The 22,274-nt window shown below is 38.8% G+C and overlaps 1 protein-coding gene across 3 annotated transcripts in view; it reads left to right on the top strand.

Annotated features, from left to right (window-relative positions):
- Positions 1–22,274, top strand: part of LOC126212896 (uncharacterized) — a 93,815-nt gene that overhangs the window by 5,441 nt on the left and 66,100 nt on the right. The gene's annotated exons all lie outside the window — the stretch shown is intronic.

Here is a 22,274-nt window from a genome sequence, read left to right as displayed (position 1 = left end):
TACTTGTCAAGAACATAGCAGAAACAGCTATGATGATGCAAACAGCTCACAAACAACACGTTCTCCGTAAGACTCAAGTGGTTATGTGAATTTTGAAAATAAAATGAAAATGATAGTAATGATGAGGAAAATAATAAGAAATGATAATAGCAAGAAAAAAAATGCATATGTTTACCTTATATAACAGGAACGTGTGCCTTTTAAAAAGCAGACATAATTAACATGAAAGTTTAAGTAAAAGGAATTGAAGAAAATGTGTTTAAGGTCAAAACTGATTATTTTCCTTGACTTCAGTAAGTGTGGTAAAACTGTAATAAGCCTGATCATAAACTATTTGTACTGACATTGTTTCACTACTTCTGTGGACTACACTGCAAAGAGAGCCAATTAGCTGTTAGCATGTCTTGCTTAATCATTAATCTTTTAGTTAAACCAGGTTAAGCAATTAATGTAACTACGTGAAGTAAGTTAAATTAACCTCCCCTGAAAATCCATATCAATTAATATTACTGCCACCCAGTATAAAACAGTATAAACCCAGTTTTGTCACGTAATATACAAAACCCATTTTAACTTATACAACATAAGAACTTCGTATGTAATTTGTTGTTGGAGAGACCTAATCATTTATTCACATAATAACCTTAATCTACACTTGTTAAGGCACCAACATCAGTAAATTATAACTTACCTCTCATAGAAGACTTAGAGGATGTTCCTTTTCTTCAAGCATTTTGATTACTGTTAGCATTACCATTTCTGGAGGACTCTCCCTTCTGAGCAATTCCAGCCAAAAACTAGCCAGTGTCTGTAGCAGGGGAAAAAAAGGAAAAGAATTGTGTCTCTGCAGAGAAAAAAGGGTTTAATTACTATTAGATACGTCGGTAAGTCAATTGTTATCCACAATTTAGTTATATTTTTGTTTATTTTGGTAGTACTGTCATTTTACGTTGATGACGCATACTTTGTTCATTGGCTGCTCCGCTGTCTATTTGCACCAAAGAAGAGCAACGTTCAGTGATGCATTTTTTGTGGTCAGAAGGCGTATCGGGCCGAAATTCATCGAAGACTTTCAGTACAGTACGGGAATAGTGTTTTGCCACAATGGAGTGTCTAGGAATGGATTGAAAAAATTGTGAAATGATCGCACAAGTGTTACACACGATGAAGGAGCCGAACAACCGTTTACCGCCACAAATGAAGAAACCACTGAGCATTCATGTGTAATGATTCTCTTAGGTAGACGATTAACTATTGATGAAGGGGCACATCGTCTGCAAATTAGTCACAGTTCTGCCTATGTAATCATCCACAACAGACTTGCGTTTCATAAAGTTTGTGCAAGATGTGTCCCAAATTAACTCACACAGTTGCATAAACGAATGCGGTTGGACACCTGCAAAAAATATTTGGATTGGTATGGTAATGAAGGGAACAACTTCTTAGACAAGATCATTATTGGTGACGAAACATGGATCCGTCATTACAAGCTGGAAAGTAAACAGCAGTGTGGAATGGAAACAACCAAATTCGCCATGCAAGAAAAAGTTCAAGAGACAACCGTCCGCAGGAAAACTGATGCTTACTGTTTTTTTCGATGCACAAGGCCCAATACTGGAACATTATGGGGAAAGGGGCACAACAATAAACAATATACGTTATAGTGAGGTATTTACTACCAGGCTAAAGCCTGCAGTTCGAAGCAAATGCCCAAATGCTGAGGATTGCTGTCAAAAGGTGTTGTGTTGTTGCACGACAAATCCCTTCTGAATACTGCTGCCCACACTGCTGAAACGCTCCAGAAACTCAAATTTGAAGTACTGGATCATCCTCCATATAATCCTGATCTTGCCCGTTCTGACTATCACTTGTTTGATCCAATCTAACAGGCATTAAGGGGCCGTCGATTTGCCTCGGATGAAGCAGTGAAAGAAGCGGTGCATTCCTGGTTCACAGCTCAACTGAGAACTTTCTTTTATGAGGGAATCAGGAGGCTTATACAACGATGGACCAAGTGTGTTAAAACGCACGGAGGCTATGTCGAAAAATGATGTTCTTGTTAAGTTTCCTGTTTGATTACAATAAAATTTTATAACTACTTTGTGTATAATAATTAACTTAACCTCGTAGGTTCTTCCTTGTAGCAAGGAGAGAAAGATTTCGTGCTACATTAATCTACACCATGTAGGTGCTCACCCCCTCCCTCTTTTTTTTAATGAAAAGAAGGAAGAAGAAACATTACTTGACCTCAATACTAATGTTAAGATTCGTCATGAATTTTTACATCATTTGGTTCATCATAATAGACCCTAACAAATGGTACCTCCTAATCAGGGCACAAAGTCCTTAGGCCACCATCCAGTCACACTTATACAGGGTGTAAATGATAGAAGCTGCCATAATTATACAGCAGGTACACGTCATTGTGCTTGACAAAAAAAAAAAAAAAAAAAAAAAACTATTGAGATATCACTGTATCACATTCTTTATTTTTGTATTCCTAAAAGGCAGATATTTGTGGGTTTGATAGTTGATGCACTTCTGTTTACATTGTCATCTGACGGCATACAGCGTTTCTTGTCTATTAAAGACATTGACACAGTGGTCAGAGAAAGCTACTGGATGAACCACAGCAATGTAAGCATTGGACGTGTACAAGAATGCTGCGTGGTGTCTAGGTATTAAAATACTACCAAAACAAGCAGTTTAAACAGTCACTGGCTGGTTGACAACATATAATCCATTTTACATAATCAATGAATTAAGTACAACCAGATGTTTTCTCTTTTACAACATTACCATAAAGGAGGTCATGGTAGTAAAGAAAAGCTACATAAAATAAAATGTGTTTCCCATAGTACAAAATGAATCAGTTATAATTTGTTGTGCATTAATTACAATCAACTGTTTTCTCTTTTTACAATAAAACTGCAATGAAAATTAAATTCAGGTTGTTTCCCTTTGCTACAATAGTACTGTAATGAAACCCACATTACTTTGTTTAGTGTTACACCAGTGTTCAAAATGCCCGCCATTCATTTCAACACGTGCTTCATGATGGCGAACCCAGTCTTGTCACACTCATTCACACGTGTGCTCATTTGCCTTCACGGTATTGGTAGCATCGAATATCCTCTGTGTAAGTTCATCCACACTATTTACTTTCTGGACATAAGTAATTCCCTTCATAGGGCCCGAAAAGGAAAAAAATCCAGTGGATTTAAATCAGGACTGCATGTTGGCCATCAATGTGCACAAAAACATCCTATCCATTGTCCTAGAAATCGTCCATTCAAAACCTCCATACTGTGTGACCAGTGTGAGGTGGAGCACCGCCATGGAGGAACCATGTGTTCTGACATATGGCTAATGGAACATTTTCCAATGAAGTTGTTAGCAATGTCTCCTCTAGATAGTTTCGGTAATTGTTAGGAATCCATCATGCAGGTAAAACGTAAGGGCCAATAATTAAATCATCGATTATACCTGCCCGTACATTTACAGAAAAGTGGTACTGAAAATGTGTTGCTACTACTTGGCATGGATTGTGTTCATTCCTCGTGTGCACATTATGAAAATTAGTTATTCTGTCGTGAGTCAAACACGGTTCAATCTGTGATGAGTATTTTGTTTACCATGCGATCTGTTGTTGCCTACCTGTTTCCGATTCACTCTCGCTATATCTTTATGCGCAGGGGCAGGGGTGATCCTAGAAGTCGGTCTAGGGGGGGTTTTGGGGGAATGGAATATCGCTTAACTAAACGAGAGTTGGGGTCTTCCACCGACAATTTGTTAAAATTTGGTGTTGCTTCAAGTAGTTTTTGGTAATAGTTTTTGGTAACATGTCTACAGAATGTGTGTGCTCGTGAAATTAATACGATTTGTCCCAGATGTCCAGCAATTTCGAATTTTTTTGTCTGGGGTCAGCAGTTTGTGTTGGTAGGCATACCCAGCATAGGCCTATTTAGCTTCCTTGATTATTGTAGGTGGTATTCGTACTTTAATAATCATCCAGTGTATATTAATAAATAATAAGATGCCCTTTTTAAGTTAATAATCATCTAGTGTATATTAATAAATAATAAGATGCCCTTTTTAAGTTAAATGATATTTATTGGTTTAGATAGTAAGCTATTTGCTGCTCTTATTCTTTTGTTGAAATGTGTTTGAAATACATAGCCCCATAGCTAACCCCTTGCCACCGCCCCTGCGCAGCAGTAAATAATGCGAACCGATCGCTTACATAAGCGTACCTGTGTTGGAGGACGTGTGGGACAGGCTCCCTTAGTTTTTGATTCTCTTCAATGGATTCTTCCAGTCTACTATGCATAATGTTTCCACAAGTCACATCTAATCCGTGTGCACTGTCCAGTGTCAACTTTTCCAAAAACATTGTCCCGAGTCGAACTTTTTTTTTTTTCCCCTGGAACATTTGTAGGAAATGGACAAACATTTTACTAGATGTTTTAAATCATTTTGTTGTGATTTACTAACATGATTTTTTTTTTTGGGCAGCTTATACCAATTACATCTTGTATGTTGGTTCGTATATGCCTAAAATACTTCTCCTTAACTTTCTGCCAGTTCCCATTGTGATAATCTAACTACTTCTCATCTTGTAGCAGACTCTTACAGTTGCCAGATGTTTTATCTGCCAAGTGCCTAAACCTAGTCTGAAGAGCCAGTAGTTACTCAGATACCCTGAATTTTGAATATACGTGTTGGTCAGTTGATAAGACTGTCAGGTTTTCCATGATAATAGCTTACCCTTGCTCTTTGTAGGAAGGTGCTCCCACAAACAGTGATGTTATTTTATTACTTATTTGTCTTCCGCATGTACACTACTGGCCATTAAAATTGCTACACCAAGAAGAAATGAAGATGATAAATGGGTATTCATTGGACAAATATATTATACTACAACTGACGTGATTACATTTTCATGCAATTTGGGTGCATAGATCCTGAGAAATCAGTACCCAGAACAACCACCTCTGGCCGTAATAACGGCCTTGATACGCCTGGGCATTGAGTCAAACAGAGCTTGGATGGCTTGTACAGGTACAGCTGCCCCTGCAGTTTCAACACGATACCACAGTTCATTAAGAGTAGTGACTGGCGCATTGTGATGAGCCAGTTGCTCGGCCAACATTGACCAGAAGTTTTCAGTTGGTGGGAGATCTGGAGAATGTGCTGGCCAAGGCAGCAGTCGAACATTTTCTGTATCCAGAAAGGTCCGTACAGGACCTGCAACATGTGGTCGTGCATTATCCTGCTGAAATGTAGTGTTTCACAGGGATCGAATGAAGGGTAGAGCCACGGGCCTTGAAACATCTGAAATGTCCACTGTTCAAAGTGCCGTCAGTGTGAACAAGAGGTGACAAAGACTTGTAACAAATGGCACCCTGTACCATCATGCCGGGTGATACGTCAGTATGGCGATGACGAATACACGCTTCCAATGTGCGTTCACTGCGATGTCGCAAAACACGGATGCGACTATCATGATGCTGTAAACAGAAGCTGGATGCATCCAAAAAAATGACGTTTTGCCATTCGTGCACCCAGGTTCGTCATTGAGTACACCATTGCAGGCGCTCCTGCTTGTGATGCAGCATCAAGGGTAACCGGAGCCGTGGTCTCCGAGCTGATAGTCCATGCTGCTGCGTCGAACTGTTTGTGCAGATCGTTGTTGTCTTGCAAACATCACCATCTGTTGACTCGGGGATCGAGACGTGGCTGCACGATCCGCTACAGTCATGCGGATAAGATGCCTGTCATGTCGACTGCTAGTGATATGAGGCTGCTGGGATCCAGCACGGTGTTCCCTATTACCCTCCTGAACCAACCGATTCCATATTCTGCTAACAGTCATTGGATCTCGACCAACGTGAGCAGCAGTGTCGTGATACGATATACCGCAATCGCGATAGGCTACAATCCAACCTTTATCAAAGTCGGAAACATGATGGTACGTAAATCTCCTCCTTACACGAGGCATCACAACACTGTTTTACCAGGCAACGCCGGTCAACTGCTGTTTGTGTATGAGAAATCAGTTGGCAACTTTTCTCGTGTCAGCACGTCGTAGGTGTCGCCACCGTCGTCAACCTTATGTGAATGCTCTGAATAGCTAATCATTTGCGTATCACAGCGTCTTCTTCCGGTCGATTAAATTTTGCGCTTGTAGCACGTCATCTTCGTGATGTAGCAATTTTAATGGCCAGTGGTGTAATAAAATAATCTTCAGTCTTGATAAATTTGCTACACGATCAAAGTCCAAACAGAAAAGGGTAATAAATTCCTGTAGTGATTTCTTGATGCAAATACTTAGTCCCCTCATGTATTATAAGTTTCAGTATAGTCCAGATATCTAACTCCAAGGCATGAGATGACAAAAATATAGTAAATTTTGATTACAAATATGTGTAGCAAGGTGTTAGTAATTATTTTCTATTTTAACTGTCAAACCAAATTTCTTCCATTGCAGATTCATGTTACACTCCAGGACTGCCATGTGAGAGAGTCTGCTGTATGTAAAATCTATTAAATTTTTTTTACTCTTAAAGTGTTTTCCTTTTCACTATATTCTTTACTATTATTTATCATTATTATTTACTCCTTCATACTGGGAAATAGTTATCGACAGAATTAGATAACAGAGTACCTTGTTATATGCTACCTCTGTATATACATCAGAGCAACTTTTAGTACTCACTGTCAGCTTTTCTGTACAAGTTTTTACAGAAGCATTTTTGCGTGTAGCTTTAATTGACAGTGTTAGATATCTCTTACTCTGAGGCGCTCCTTAAGACATCCATGTAGAGTTGGAAGCTCTGTCGTGTACTTGGTGTGACATAAAGGCATTTGCTGACAAATTTCTAATGCCACACGTCGCCCAAGGAATACCTCAAATAAACAATAATACAACACAAACAAAATATATGTACTAATATGTAACAATACATGCAAAATCTGGGCCTATGTGCCTTACATTATTAATAAACTGCACAATTCCTCATTTTTAGAGTTCCGTATCTCAGCTGATAAAAATGGAACCCATACAGGATCACTATGTTATCCGTCCGTCTGTCTGCCTACCCGTGCGGCCATTTTTATTTTATTTATTTACGCGTCAAGTTCTGTAAAACCAAATTGAGGAGCAAATCTCCAAGGTCCTGTAACGTGTCAGTACATGACATTACAACATAAAAGTAATAACAGATAAAGATAAAATGTGTATGAGCCTGAAAAACCTCAAGCCATAAGTTTCAGTAAACCCAGTCAGCAATATAACGTAAGAATCAGCTTAATTTTTAAGGAACTCCTCAACAGAATAGGAGGAGTGACCCATGAGGAAACTCTTTAGTTTAGATTTGAAAGCGCATGGATTACTGCAAAATTTTTGAATTCTAGTGGTAACTTCTTGAAAATGGTTGCAGCAGTATACTGCACGCCTTTCTGCACAAGAGTTAAGGGAGTCCAATCCAAATGCGGGTTTGCTTTCTGCCGAGTATTAACTGAGTGAAAGCTGCTTATTCTTGGAAATAAGCTAATATTGTTAACAGGAAATGACAGTAAGGAATATATATATATTGAGAGGCCAATGTCGAAATACCCAGACCTGTGAACAGGGGTCTACAAGAGTTTCGTTAACTTACACGACTTATTGCTCGAACCACCTGTTTCTGGGCCAAAACTATCCTTTTAGAATGGGAATAGTTACCCCAAAAACATAATACCATACGACATAAGTGAATGAAAATAGGCAGAGTAGACTAATTTTCATGTCTGGCGATCACTCAATTCAGATTGCATTCAAATCGTAAAAATGGCAGCATTAAGTCTTTGAACAAGATCCTGAGCGTGTGCTTTCCACGACAGTTTACTATCTATCTGAACACCTAGAAATCTGAACTGTTCAGTTTCACTAATCATATGCCCATTCTGTGAAATTAAAATGTCAGGTTTTGTGGAATTGTGTTAGAAACTGTTAAAACTGAGTCTTACTGTGATTTAGCGTTAGTTTATTTTCTACAGGCCATGAACTTATGTCGTGAAGTGCACTATTTGAAACCGAGCCAATGTTGTGCGCAACATCCTTTACTACCAAGCTAGTGTTACCAGGAACAGAAATATTTTAGAGTTATCCATAATTATTTATTTATTTACATAGTTTATGCCCACATTGGAGCACTAAAATCAAACGTAATACAACAGAGTCTACAATGATTAAATTTAGGTCTTAGCAGTCAGCAATTTCTTCGTTTTCCAGTACTTCTTCATTCGCAGTGATCTGGCTGCTCGTTCTTCTGCAGGTATGACATTTCTTCCATTCTGATGGTTTGAATCTCAGCCGTGTGTATTTGTTCTTCAGAAGCAGTTTCTCTTCACTTTGTTGAATTTGGTGTGTGGTGATGTTCAGTTCGTCCAGATCACTTTGTACTTCTTTAAACCAGATGTTTTTGGTTTTACTGTTCCAGAAGTAGTCAAAAAGTTGCTTCAGGATTCTAGTATTTGGAAGGTGAGATATGTGGCCGAAAAATGCAATCCTTATTTTCTGCATTTTATCAAAAATTGATTCACTTTCTTTATACACTACTGAATTTGGCAAAAGTCTCCTCTGCCCATTAACTTGATGTTTCTTACTGATAATTGTTAGGAGTATTCTTATCTCAACTTTCTGCAATTTGTCAGTTGCTTGAGTATTTGGTCGGAATAGTGTTTCGCTTGCATATGTTGCTTCCAGTTTAACGATGGAGGAGTAATGTAGAAATTTAGCATTTATTGAGAGAGATTGTTTTTAGTAGGTGGCCACATTGTTCTCTGTGACCACTGAAGTTCTAATGTTCTACTATCTACTGATGCTCTTTCATTAACATTCCAGGTAATAATCTCACCAAGATATTTAAACTTTATTTTAATTTTTTGATCAATATGGAGTATGATATGGGATGTGTCAACCGAGAAAGCTGGGCATCATTTCTGTTTTCTCAAACGAAATTTGCAATCCGATCTTTGCCGCTAGTCGTTCTGTTTGTTCTGTCTGAACCTTTGCTTCATTAATATTGTTTGCTAACAGCGCCAAATCATCTGCAAATGCAAGGCAGTTAAGTCGAATCTTTCATCCAGTCTTAACAGGTGGTGGGCATATCTTGTTCCATTTACACATGATTTTCTCCAGCACCCAATAGAACAATAATGGAGACAATCCATTGCCTTCTCATAGGCCAGTATGGACCTCAAAAGGGTTAGAGAATTCATTTCAGAACCTTACTCTAGCTTTAGTATTTTGAAGGGTGACTGCAACGAGGTTGACACGTTTCTGATGTAAACCAAATTCTTTAAGAATTGACAGTAGAGATTCACGATGGATACTATCGTAGGTCTTTTTAAAATCAACAAAGGTGATCACTAGTTTCTGGTCCCTGACCCTTCGATGTTTCATTATCCATATGAGACTAATAATTTGATCAGGACAGTTTCGTCCTGGACGAAAGCCTCCTTGATATTCGCCTAGTTCACCATCAAGCTGTTCATGAATTCTGAAATACAGAACCTTGGAAGAAATTTTATAAGTAATATCCAGCCAGGATGTACCCCTATAATTATTTGGATCCAATCTATCTCCTTTTTTGTGTAGTGGATGGATTATCACAAAATTCCATTCCTCTGGTAACTTCTCAGTATTCCAAATGTCAGTAAGATGTTTAAGTTCGGGATAATTTGTAAATTTGCATATTTCCAAAGTTCTGCCACTAGTTGGTTCTCACCTGCTGCTTTATAATTCCGAAGTGAGTTAATCGCTGCTTGTACTTCATCTGGAAGTGGTGGTATAAGTCTTTCTAAATGTGTTTTGTTTCTTGGATAGGGGTCAGATTCAGAATGATGTTCAGGTTCCACACTATTTAGTAACTGTTTGAAATATTTAGCCAATATCATTGAATTGTCGTAATTGTTGTGTGCTACCTTTCCGTTTGTATCCTTCATCATAAGAGTAGGTGGAGTGTATTGCGACTGGTACTGTTTGAATGTCTGTTAGTAATGTCTGGTTTTGTGGTGATTGAATGCATCCTCAATAGATTTTTAGCGATTCCTTATGAAATTGCCTTTTGACCCAACTGATTTCTTTGGCAGTTGATCATCTAGCATTTATTAATTCCTCCCTGGAGCTTTCAGTTCTCTTTTGTTGGTAATTTAACCAGGTCTTATGTTTACATTGAATCACTACATCGCATTCCTCATTCCACCAAGCATGTTTCTTGCGTTTCCATACAGGAGCTACTTCTTCAGCTAAGGCTTTTAATCAATTGACAGTGGCTTCTAGATTGTCACTTAAAGGTATTCTTGATCTCTCGTAATATATTTGATTATTAATATTATAACTAGGATCATATGTTCTCTTTGTATCTAACTTTTGAGGTTTGCTTTTTCTTTTAGGCGTCAGTTAGATTTTAATTTTAGAAATGTGGTGGTCCGAATAAACATCAACGCCACGCAGCACTTAAAATAGACTTCCTTATGGTATTTCTGATCCATGGCTACATCTATCTGGAACTCTACTAGCTTGACGTTAGGACATTTCTATGTCATTAACTTATGTGATCTTCTCTTAAACCTTGTTGTCTTAAACACCAATCCATTTGTAGTATAAAATTCAATTAACCGTTCCTCATTCCTGTTCATAAGTTTATGAGCTGGCCATCGCCCCACCACACCTCGAAATTCCTTCTCTCGTCTTGTCTTCACATTACAGTCTCCAAGCAGAATTTTAATGTTAGTTTCTAGTATGGTCCTTACTAGTTGATCAAGTTCATCCCAGAATTTTTCTGTTCCATCCTTGTCAGTTCTATTTCTAACATTAGTTGGAGCATGAATATTTATCAGTGTGGATCTTTTGTTTTCCACCTTAATTGTTAACAATGCCATTCTTGAGGAATTGGACGAAAGATCGTCAATGGAATCAAATATTCTATTGTGTACCAAGAAACCCACACCAAATTGGGGAAGATTTTCTATTTCCCTTTCTCCTGGTGGTCCCTTATAAATTCGATATCCCCCTGATTCGATAGTGTCCCGGTTAACTCTTGAAGGGCTGTGATAACTATGTTCTGTTGATCTAAGACATCTGTTAAATGTTTCAATTTACCAACTTTCCTTAAAGAATTAATTTTAGCACCTTCTTATGTGGAATATGTTGCTTGTTTGTTCATTCAGTGCATCGCTAGGTGCTCAGACTCGCCTTTGTACTCTACGTGACACCCCACCGTATCCGAATGGTGTCTTCGCCTGGATAATCTCTACGTGACTGTCCAAACCGGTGGATTCTTTTAATAGAAGACTCCTCATATTTGTTTGATTATCTGATCAATGATTAAGTGTCTGACCAAGGTCAGGGTTTACAATTCCAGTTACCCGTAATACTAGAGGGCATATCATTTATATAAATAAGGAACAGGAGTGGTCCCAACATTGATCCATCTGTTGAGACTCCTTTTTTCTGGGAATGGGTACATGTATCAAGTGTGCCAAGTTGAAATTTTTTGTCAGCTACTGTGGTTCCTTGGCAATGTAAAATATTTAAGCTTCTCCAAGTCCGTGCAGTATGGCCACTTATTTCGCATATTTGACACCCAAAAACCCACTCGTCAAATCCTATAGCGTGCTTTACATTGACTTACAATAGTAAAATTTGGCACGAAGCACGGTTTCACAGTACAGGTAAAGGAAGAAAATCCAGAAACTGTTGAGTTCTTACTATGTCACATAAAGCAATATTTTTTTGCTATTTATTGGCCCCAGTCTGCTGTTCGCCTGCCTGTCAAGACACCTTTTCCTCAGGAGCAGGTATAGGTATGACAATGAAAGTTATGTCAAGCACTAAGCTCTATGGTTCCTTGACTGTGTAAATAATTTAAGTTTCTAATTAATTGCAATCAAAAGATATCACCATATATGTCACATTTATATATATATATATATATATATATATATATATATATATATATATATATATTTGCTATCTGTCGGTGAACTATCCAAGTACATGTTGGACCTGGTGGTTTAATGGTAAAGTGCATGCCTAAAAACCAAGAGGTGTGGGATCGAATCTCAGTTGAATAATGGCTTTTTCAGTCTTAATTTTAAAATAGCCTTCACCTCCCAACAATGTGAGAAGTCTCCAGAAAGCCCCATATCTAACTACAGTCGGGAATAAATCCGAGATTCAACAGTGGGACTGGATTGTGTACATAGCATACACTTATGACACCACCTCCAGCTGGTTCATACCAACTTGTGTCAAAAATATACACAAAGGCAAAAATGGTGAACAGTTTAGAGTCAGAAAGGAAAAAGTTGCACAAAAATACCACACTCAGTTTCCATGAAAACAGTTGGAATTTATGGATCTGCTATGTGATATAAGGCATGCGCATATGTAGTGTATGTGTGTTCGCAAAATGACTGGACAGAATTCACACCCACACTCAGAAATAAACCTCCTATTGTTGTAGTCTTTCCAGGATTGGAAGGTAACTGTTGATGGTGAATACTTTGGAACACCAGCTCCACCCCAGAGAGCACTAGCCTCCTCCTCCAAACCCTACAAATGCTATCAGCCGACTCCTCGATTTCAAGAATTCCGAACTGCTTTCACCCGATCGATTTAAGCAACAGAATTCAGGCATTTCCATTGCCTGTTATTGACACCCACTAACAACATGTACTGCTTAGTAATTCGTGGGACGTATATCGAAGAGACATTGATAAGAATATTTTCTCTATTGAGTTTTAATTAGAGTGTGATGGTGAAGTTGTCTGGTCCTGTATAAGGACAGTTTTAGAGTCATTCGAAGATAGTTTGACCACTGCACGGACCCTCATATGGAAGATACGATAACAGATACACCACTGCTAATTAATTTCAGTACACCCAATAAATGACATCTAGATTCTGTAGATAAGGTCTAATACCGTGGGTACGGTTGATGAAGCAAAGGAATAGTACAACAGTTGTACACATGTCATGATTTTTGTTTGTGGTCATAGAGATACAACAGTATCCAACAAACAATGTTGTATACATAAATATTATGTACCAATCTGATAAGTTTGTTTACCTATTTGGCGACAGACGCCGCATTTAGTGGACCTGCATTTTCCCTGCACTGATGTTATGTCCGCAGTGAATGACAAGCGTTGCTAAGATACGTAACATGTGGTTCCTGCATTTCAGTTCCTTCGTGACATTGAAGTGTGCACACTGCTAGTATGGCTTCACGAGTGGAGATGTCCGTAGAAAAACTGGCTGGTATTGAAGCACTTAGCCAAGCGGGTTTCTCTATTTGCCAAATTGTGAAACAGTGTAGTGTGTCTGTAGGGGGAGTGCAACACACCTTTCACTGCCAGGAGACAATAGGTAGCAATAAGGACATACCATGACCAGGACGACCTTGTAAACAACCAAAAGTGAGATAAATATATCAGTATAACCAGTAAGAGAAACAGATTCAAAACAGCGCCCCAAATTCATGCAGAATTGGTAGAAGTGAACACGACAACAATATCTGTTGCAATAGTAAAAAGGAGACTGACTGAAATCGGGTTGAAAGGATATGTCACAGTAAGGAAACCCCTTCTCAGGCCCATAGATAAACAGAAGAGATTTGAATGGGCTAGAAAACACCGTAGTTGGACACTGGAAGAGTGGATGAAGGTGTTATTCACCGATGAATCAGAGTTTGAGATTTTTGGAACCAGAAGGATAATATTTGTTCGCCGATTTGTAGGGCAAACGGTAGCCCAGAAGTGTGTTCTACCTACAGTTAAACACGGTGGAGGTTCTATTATGGTTTGGGGCTGTTTTGCTGGGGATAGAGTTGGTGACATAGTGAAAATAGAGGGGTGTATGGATCAGAAGCAGTAGCACCGCATGCTTCAGTATCGGGCAATATGAAGTGGATTGCACTTAATAGGGAAGGGGTTCACCTTAAACCAGGATAATGACCCGAAACATTGTTCAGCATACTGTAGAACTACATTGCATCAAAGGAAGAACAGAAAGTGCTGAATGATATGGTATGTCTGTCTCAAAGCCCTGATTGTAATCCCATTTAAATAGTCTGGGATGAAGTGTACAGATATATCATGGAAGTTAATATATCCACCAAGGAATATCTCTGGAGTATTGTTAAGGATCTGTGGAATCATATAGTCCACGATACCTACAAAAACTGATTGACCGCATGCTTCTACTTTGTGAGACATTCATTAAATCCAAAGGAGGGTACTTTAATGAAAGTAAAATATAATGATTGCGATTGTATTATATATGTGGAAGTTAACATAATAATATTTTGTGGGAAATAATGTTCAATTTGTGTTTTAAATATGAAATAGCAGGGTGTATAGAAAATAATGAGCGGTAGTGTACCTCTGGCATAGAGAAACAAGGGAAACAGCTGAAAACAAGTGTCACCAGGTTGGTTTCAAAGAGTACTCTATAGCATTGGTCCTGTACTTAGCTTGCATTTATCGTGAATCTCCTGCCCAACTCAAAGTCCAAAGTGAGTGGAATAAAGCGTAAGTGGCTCCTGTATGTAAGAAAGGTTGAAGAACCGATTCACAAAATTACAGACTAATATCTTTAACATTGATTTGCTACAGAGTTCCTGAATGTATTTTCAATTCAAATGTAATAAATTTCCTGAATACTGAAATGCTTCTGTCCCTCAGTCAGCACAGTTTTAGAAAGCATCACTCATGTGTCATGTGAAACTTGGCTTTTCCTTTTCCCATATGATATCCTTGGAACTGTGGATGAAGGGCAGGATGTAGATTCCATATTCCTAGATTTCTAAAAAAACATTTGACACAGTGCCTCACTACAGACTGTTAACGGAGATACGAGCATATGGAATAGGTTCTCATGAGTGGCTCATAAGTAACAGAACACAGTATGTTGTTCTTGATGATGAGCGTGTCATCGGGAGTGACCCAGGGAAGTGTAATAGGAGCTATGTTATTTTCTGTATACAAAAATGACCTGGGAGATAGGGTGAGCAGCAGTCTGTGGCTGTTAGCAGATGATGCTGTAGTGTATGGGATAGTATCATCACTGAGTGACTGTAGGAGGATACAGTATGACTTAGACTATATTTCTAGTTGGTGTGATGAAAAGCAGCTACTTCTAAAAGTAGAAATATATGAGTTAATGTAAATGAGCAAGAAAAACAAACCTGTAATGTTTGATTATAGCATTAGTAGTGCATTGCTTGACAGTCATGTTGTTTAAATATCGAGGTGTAACATTGCAAAGTGATCTGAAATAGAATGAGCATGTAAGGATTGTAGTAGGAAAGGCAAATGCTTGACTCGAGTTTATAGAGAGAATTTTGAGGAAGTGTGGTTCATCTGTAAAGGCGACAGCATATAGGGCGCTAGTGCGACCTGTTCTTGAGTAACCTATTCTAGAGTGCCAGGGATGTGCACCAGGGAGAATTAAATGAATACATTGGAGCAATGCAGGTGTGGGCTGCTAGATTTGTTACTAGTAGGTTCGATCAGCCTGCAAGTATTATGGAGATGTTTCGGGAACTCGAACTCAAATGGGAATCCCTGGAGGGAAGGTGACACGCTTTTCGAGGAACACTGTTGAGAATATTTAGAGGACCGGCATCTGAAGCTGACTGCAGATTGATCCTACTGCCACAAATGTACATTTCATGTAAGGACCACGAAGATAAGAGAAATTAGGACCCTTAAGGAGGCATGTGGACAGTCATTTTTCCCTCACTCTGCTTGTACATGTAGAAGGGTTATGGATATTTCAGCCCTCTCCCTGGGGAACCGTAGCCCCCATCACCAGAATACCAGAAACCTAGTGTAGCACCCACAATGGCGAACATGACAAGGACACGTATGTGGCCAGGAAATGATGTGCAACAAGGCTTTTTGCTACTATGTGTTTCTTAAATATGAGAAGGTTTTTGGAATACTGCTACCAGTCACAAAATGTGTTGACTACTGAAATTATTTAATTAGCAACATACTTTGAAGTTAGGCATCATCATTGAGCTGCAGTGGCAGTAGAAAAATATTTAGCGCAAGGGTGCGTAGATGTTAAAGTTTGTGTGTGTAGTCTTGGCAGCTGCTGTGGGCATCCTGCAGAGAAACAGAAGGATAGCTTAATAAGAGGCGATGCCTCTTTGTTTGTTGGTCTGCTGTTCACATGGAAAAATTTTAAATAACACCTCACTTTGTTTATCTGAAGTGGCTGTCTTCTTACGATGTGTTCAGCAACCTCCATTTCTATGAACATTTCTATGAATTTGTTAGCCATCATTGACAAATTCCTGAAGGTAACTCTAAACACGATATCGCAAAAGAACTTGACTGTGGAGCAAAGCAACACGGCAGTCAGAACAGACTGTGTTTTGATCTACCTATCAGTATGTCTACCCGGCTGTTGGCAGTCACTTGCGATGCATTCTACATATTATACTGTCACATCACTGATATTGCTCGACAACATATATCACAGAATGGGAGACTGTGACAATTTGAGTTTAGAAATGACACTATAAAATTTTATTTTAAAGAATTTCAAAGATGTTGCTGGGACCTAGGTTTGTATATGATCTTAATGTGTATATGTGTTCTATTGAATTGAAGTTGGTCAAGAAATGTGGGTTCTTAAACTCCACTGTTTCATTTACGATCTTGTTTTTCAACTTTTAACGTGGATGACTCATCCATTTCCTCCGAGATGGCCATTTTTCAGCTCTTTTTGAAATTATGCTGTTGCAACACTGTGGCCTGTTTTGTCCATGTGTTTTGCTGTGGCTGACTTCTTAGGTTCATCAAGTCTGAAACAGTCAACAAGTTCTTTAAAATGGGTTTTAAAATTTCTGCCCATTTGATCACTGTAGTATTACAGTAGTTGCAATGACTGCATATAGCTCAAGTTTGTAATTTGCTCAGTTCTTCTGTTGATTGTGAGATGTCATGAACCAGTTAAGTTGTTGTTGGCAGAAGTGATCCTGATACCTCTGCTTTCGAACAGGTTGGCTGTTTTGTATAAAATGGCTCTGAATTGTGGTATAGTTATACAGTTGGGTTTTTGTATGTTGGCTGATGGCCCTGTCAGTTTGTTTTCTGGTATGTGTTGTGATAGCGCACCTAGTTCATATTCATCATAGCCATTGTTTTGTGAAATCTATTTGATTGTGTGTGTTTGTGGGTCATTGTCGCCAGCACGAAGTGGTAATTTCTGTATTCTGTTTAAGAAAGCAGTGAACGCAGATTGTTTTTCATGTGTTGGTGTGTGTGTGTGTGGTGGGGGGATTTGCAGTGACGGTGACTGTTTGTGTTGGTTTCTGTGCACATTGATGTTCAGGGTCTGCTTTGTATTTGTTATTGTCATGTGAAAGAAGTTTATATTGTTATCTTTCTGATGTTCTCTCTGTGTGAAATGGCTGTTCTTATGAAAGCTGTTGAATCTACATAACAACATTTCTATTTGCTCTTCAATTTTATTATATATTATGAATGTGCCATCTACATATCTGCTGATTTTGTTACTGTTAAGTCAGGTATATGTACAGTGCTTAAGTTGCAACATAAGCAGTAGTAGCATGCACTAATAAGTACCCCATGTGCATACCAAACTAACCAGCTTTACTTCCCCACCAAAGGGGTGACTGAACAACCTAGTGAGTAACAGACAGTTCATCTACGGAGGGGAGCAGTTGTCCACCATTGCAGTTATGTCCTTAAGTGCACATTTTAATTTTAAACAAGTAGCCAATGAAATACAATCAGTGAATTTTTAAAAAATACATTGAGTGATATATTTAAACAACTGGAATCAGGGCAATTCTGATGAATGTAAACAAGACTTTTGAAACACTTGATTTATTCACAATATTTTAGATTTCGAGCTCTAACACCTCGACACAGGATTCGTTGACACCAAATATAAAATGAAAGATGAGATCTTATGATATCAAGATGCTGGAACCAGTTCAATATTATAACAAGAACAAATGAAATAGGCCAAATGATTTACAGTCTTTGGATAAACTATATATGTGAATCTAAAAAAAAAGTTAAGTCGTGCACAAAATGATGCCATCTACTGATATCTCAGAACCACTGAACGAAACACTGATATGTTTCAGTTTGAACATTAAAACATTAACTTCCAAAATTCTTTACTCAACACTCATGCACGAGTAGCATTTTGCTGCCTAAACAACATTACCAGATTGGCGTCCACTGACAAGAGACCCCAAAACACCTCACATGCTCTCGGCTCAGCAAGTCACCTGAGCAAACTGCCCTAGTCAGAAGTCCACTGTGGTGAACCACATTTGGTTGCAAAAAGTCATTTATGCTTAACATTTAAATTATAGACTATTGAAAATTATTAATTACAAATATTGAAACATCCTTTCATTTCATGCATAATTGTTATAAAACTCTCTTATTTTTTTATATCTTTACATCACTGGATTACACACAGTAGACAAAACTCTTACTTTAAAAATTAATTAAAAACAGTTTCGACTGCAATAAAACATTTGTTTACAATGTTATTCAGTTTCGGTTGCAATGTGACCATCTTCAAAAGATTTATACCACGATGCTAGGTAGTGGCAGTGAATGGAGCTGGTGTTATTACTCCATAAATGTCAAAAACTCACTTTGTGGAGTCATAACACCTGTCCCGTTCAGCACTGCGCCACCGCCTACCGTCATCATATAAATGGTCTGAAGATGGTCACAATCTGACTGAAACCGGTAACACTTTTAAATAAATGTTTTATTGTGGTTGAGACAGTTTTTTATCCATTCTTGAAGTACTGTTAGCCAGTCTGATGTTTCTCCATGAGAATTGTTCTCAAAAATTTGTAGAAGTCTTTACTAAGTTTACTCCTACCATTTCCAAACTGTGTTATTCAAGTATTATCTTTATCATACCAATTTCCAAATTTTTGTTCAATAAACATACAGTCAAATCTTGTCAGGATTAATGCAGAACCGCAACTGTTTTTTGGCGGATGACTTGTCTCGGCACTTAAATTTCGAAATCAGTTTCCTCTTCTCTTCTCGGAAAATTCTCAGTAAAATTCACACACATTACACAGGGTCAGTGGACAGCAGTGCCACAACTATGATAGCTTTGCTATTTTGTTACACTTACAGAGTCACTTTCTAAAAACAGCTATTGAATTAAATTAAAACTTAGTTTCTGTAGGGAGTAATTCAACTCTTAGAAAATGACTTTCCATGACTGCTACACGAATTACAGCTCTGTGGTACTGACAACGGGGAGATCGAGTCACTAATTAAATTGCCGAAGACTAAGGATTCCCGTGGATTATAATGGGATGTGTAGCAGAATAACTAAATGCTGTGGCACATACGTTAGCCCAGTAATTAGCCACATTTGTAATTTTTGCTTTGGGAATGGTCAGTTGTATGAACTGCTCTATGAGAAAAGGATAATGTAGGGAAATTTAGACCCATTCCTATGCTATCTGTGTTCTCTGAAGTTTTTAAAAAGGATGTGACAAACAGCACTCGATTTTCAGTGAGGTTTAAGAGCACAGAGGGAACTCACAGGCTGTGAGTTTGTGAATGGGTGTAGAGGCTACTATGACCATCACTAGGAGGATCGGAAATGGGGGGCTGGGTAAACATCATTGAAAATTCCAATATTATCAGGGTTGTCACAGATTATGGAAATCAGGGAATATCAGGGAATTTCAAACACATGAGGGAAATCTGAAAAAAAAAAACACTGGAAATATTTGGTTTTTGTCTCAGAAAATGAAATGGTTTGTTTACTGAGGTGTCGTGCATCATCGCGGCTGGGTGCAGCCGAGTGTGTGCGCCGCTTCCTTACTTCCTCATTCCCACTGCTTCTTCCCTTCCTACCACTCCCCTCAGCTTGCAGTCAGTGCTGCCACCACTTCTTGCCCCTAGCCTAGCAGCTGCCAACGAGAGCCAGGGAGGCAAGAGTAGTAGTTTATTTGGGTCTGATTCTCAGAAACTGTAGATGCAGTAGCCGGAGACAGAGGTTATGTGTGACTGAGTTGTGTCTGAGTGGAGAGAGAGAGAGAGAGAGAGAGAGAGAGAGAGAGAGAGAGAGAGAGAGAGAGTGTGTGTGTGTGGGGGGGGGGGGGGGGGCACGCGCGCTGTTTCTCTCTCATTTTGTGACAAATACTTAGGATGAACATTTAGTTGTGAGAGTGTGATTGTTTTTTCTACATGTCTGTCTGAGCCTCAGCAATCATCTTTATGGTGAGTTACCGTACTACCTATCCTCAATATTATTGATTCTCAGAGTATTTGAGCAAGTTACCTGTTGCACGGATTGATCACCACGGTCTCATTTCTTCAGCTATCTGTCTGTTGCTCGTGAAGAGCTGGCCGTGCGTGGGGTTTCCGAGGTGGGCCAAAAGTGCAGGCTGCTCCTGTGGGTATCTGTAACGGATCGGGCCTGCCGACCTAAAGCCATTTGGTTCCCACTGAGGTGCAGGCCCTGCCTGTCGGATCTAGTCTCACCGACCTGCCCGCAGGCTGGGTCTGTTTGTGTGTGACATAATGCAGCAGATTTTCACGGTTTATCTGTGGGCCCAGGACTGTGGTGTTCCCCGGCAGGCCAGAGGCCGTGGGCGATGGACTTCAGGAATTACAGCTGTCTCGTCATAAGTATGTTGTACAGTGTGGCATTTTATAGACATTTTATTTGTTATAGTTCATTTTGGCACTTAAAAGTACTGTATATGTTAGAAAGCGTGGAAAATAAGAAGAAAAAGATTATGCCAGTTGCTGGCGGTTTGTGCTTCTATATTTCTCGAAAGAAAAATCCCTGAATACCTGTAAAATAAAAGATATAGCACAGTGGGTAATAACCGACAATAACGAACATTGTAGAACCAATATTTCATTGGGGGTCCCCTGCAGTGTTGCTTTACACAATTCTTTCCCACCTTATACACTTCTTTCAAGAGGCCAGCTTTTTCCTGAGGTTATTTCTGAAATCAGTGAAGGTATTTTAAATCTGTCTTGCAACTCCAAGGAAATATGCATTTTTATCACAATGTGTGTTTCGTTTTATTGAAGTAAAATAATATCAGTGGTCTGAATGAAATACACGTACCATTTGGCTTGGTTTCTCCATCTAAAAACAGTTCATTACAAAAGAGTTTGATGTTAGTACTTAAGATTTTTGCTCACATCAGGAAACCCCATCTGATTGCTAGCTTTTTAAAATATTTCCTCATTTGCACTATTGTACCATAGCTGCAAAGACAGATTGCCAACTTATGTTTTAACTTACCTTTGAGATCTCAAAATTTGTCATGGAAAAGTGCTAAAACTTGTCCGGAAATCAGGGAAATATCTTGGAAATTTGTGGCAACCCTGATTATTATCTGTTAGTATTTGGGGGCTGATGTATTGCACTTTTAGTTACAGTTATGGAGAATGTTCTAGAAGTGTTGAAATGTAGAAGCTTTTTTTTTCTTTCTTTTTTTTCTATTGTGGTATTTTCTGAGAAATTGTTCATCTTCCTAAACACAAAGAGGCACAGGTAAACCTACATTTATACTGCATCTAGTTGATACAGGGTCTGTGTTAAACAAGAAACTATAATCAAGTGGGGAAGTTGGTTTATTTGAAAAACTATATGGTGTGTCCTCAGATGGAAAACCAGTCGTAAGCAAAGAAGTGGAAGCTGAAAGGTGGAGGAGTATGTATAAGGTCTCTACAAGAGAGGTGAACTTGAAGGCAATATTACAGAAATAGAAAATGACGTAGATCAGATGAGATGGGAGATACTACACTATGAGAAGAATTCGACACAGCACTGGAAGACCTAATTCGAAACAAGGTCCTGGGAGTAGATGAGATCCAACTACTGGTAGCCTTGGGGGAGCCACACCTGACAAAACTCTATCTGGAGTGCAAGATGTATGCAACAGGCGAAATAACCTCAGACTCCAAGTAGAATGTAATAATTGTAGTTCCAAAGAATGTAGCTACTGACAGGAGCGAAAATTATCAAAATATCATTTAATAAGTAATAGTTGTAAAATACTAACAGGAATTATTTGCAGTAGAATGGGGAAACTGGTAGAAGCCAACGTCGGGGAGGATCAGTTTGGATTTCGGAGAAATGTAGGCACACACGAGGCAATACTGACCCTATAACTTATCTTAGAAGATAGGTTAAGGAAAGTCAGACATACATTTATAGCATT

Source organism: Schistocerca nitens, chromosome 11, assembly GCF_023898315.1.
Source record: "Schistocerca nitens isolate TAMUIC-IGC-003100 chromosome 11, iqSchNite1.1, whole genome shotgun sequence".
NCBI lineage: Eukaryota > Metazoa > Arthropoda > Insecta > Orthoptera > Acrididae > Schistocerca > Schistocerca nitens.
Note: the sequence above shows the minus strand (reverse complement) of the source record. Positions and strands in the feature narration are given on the sequence as shown.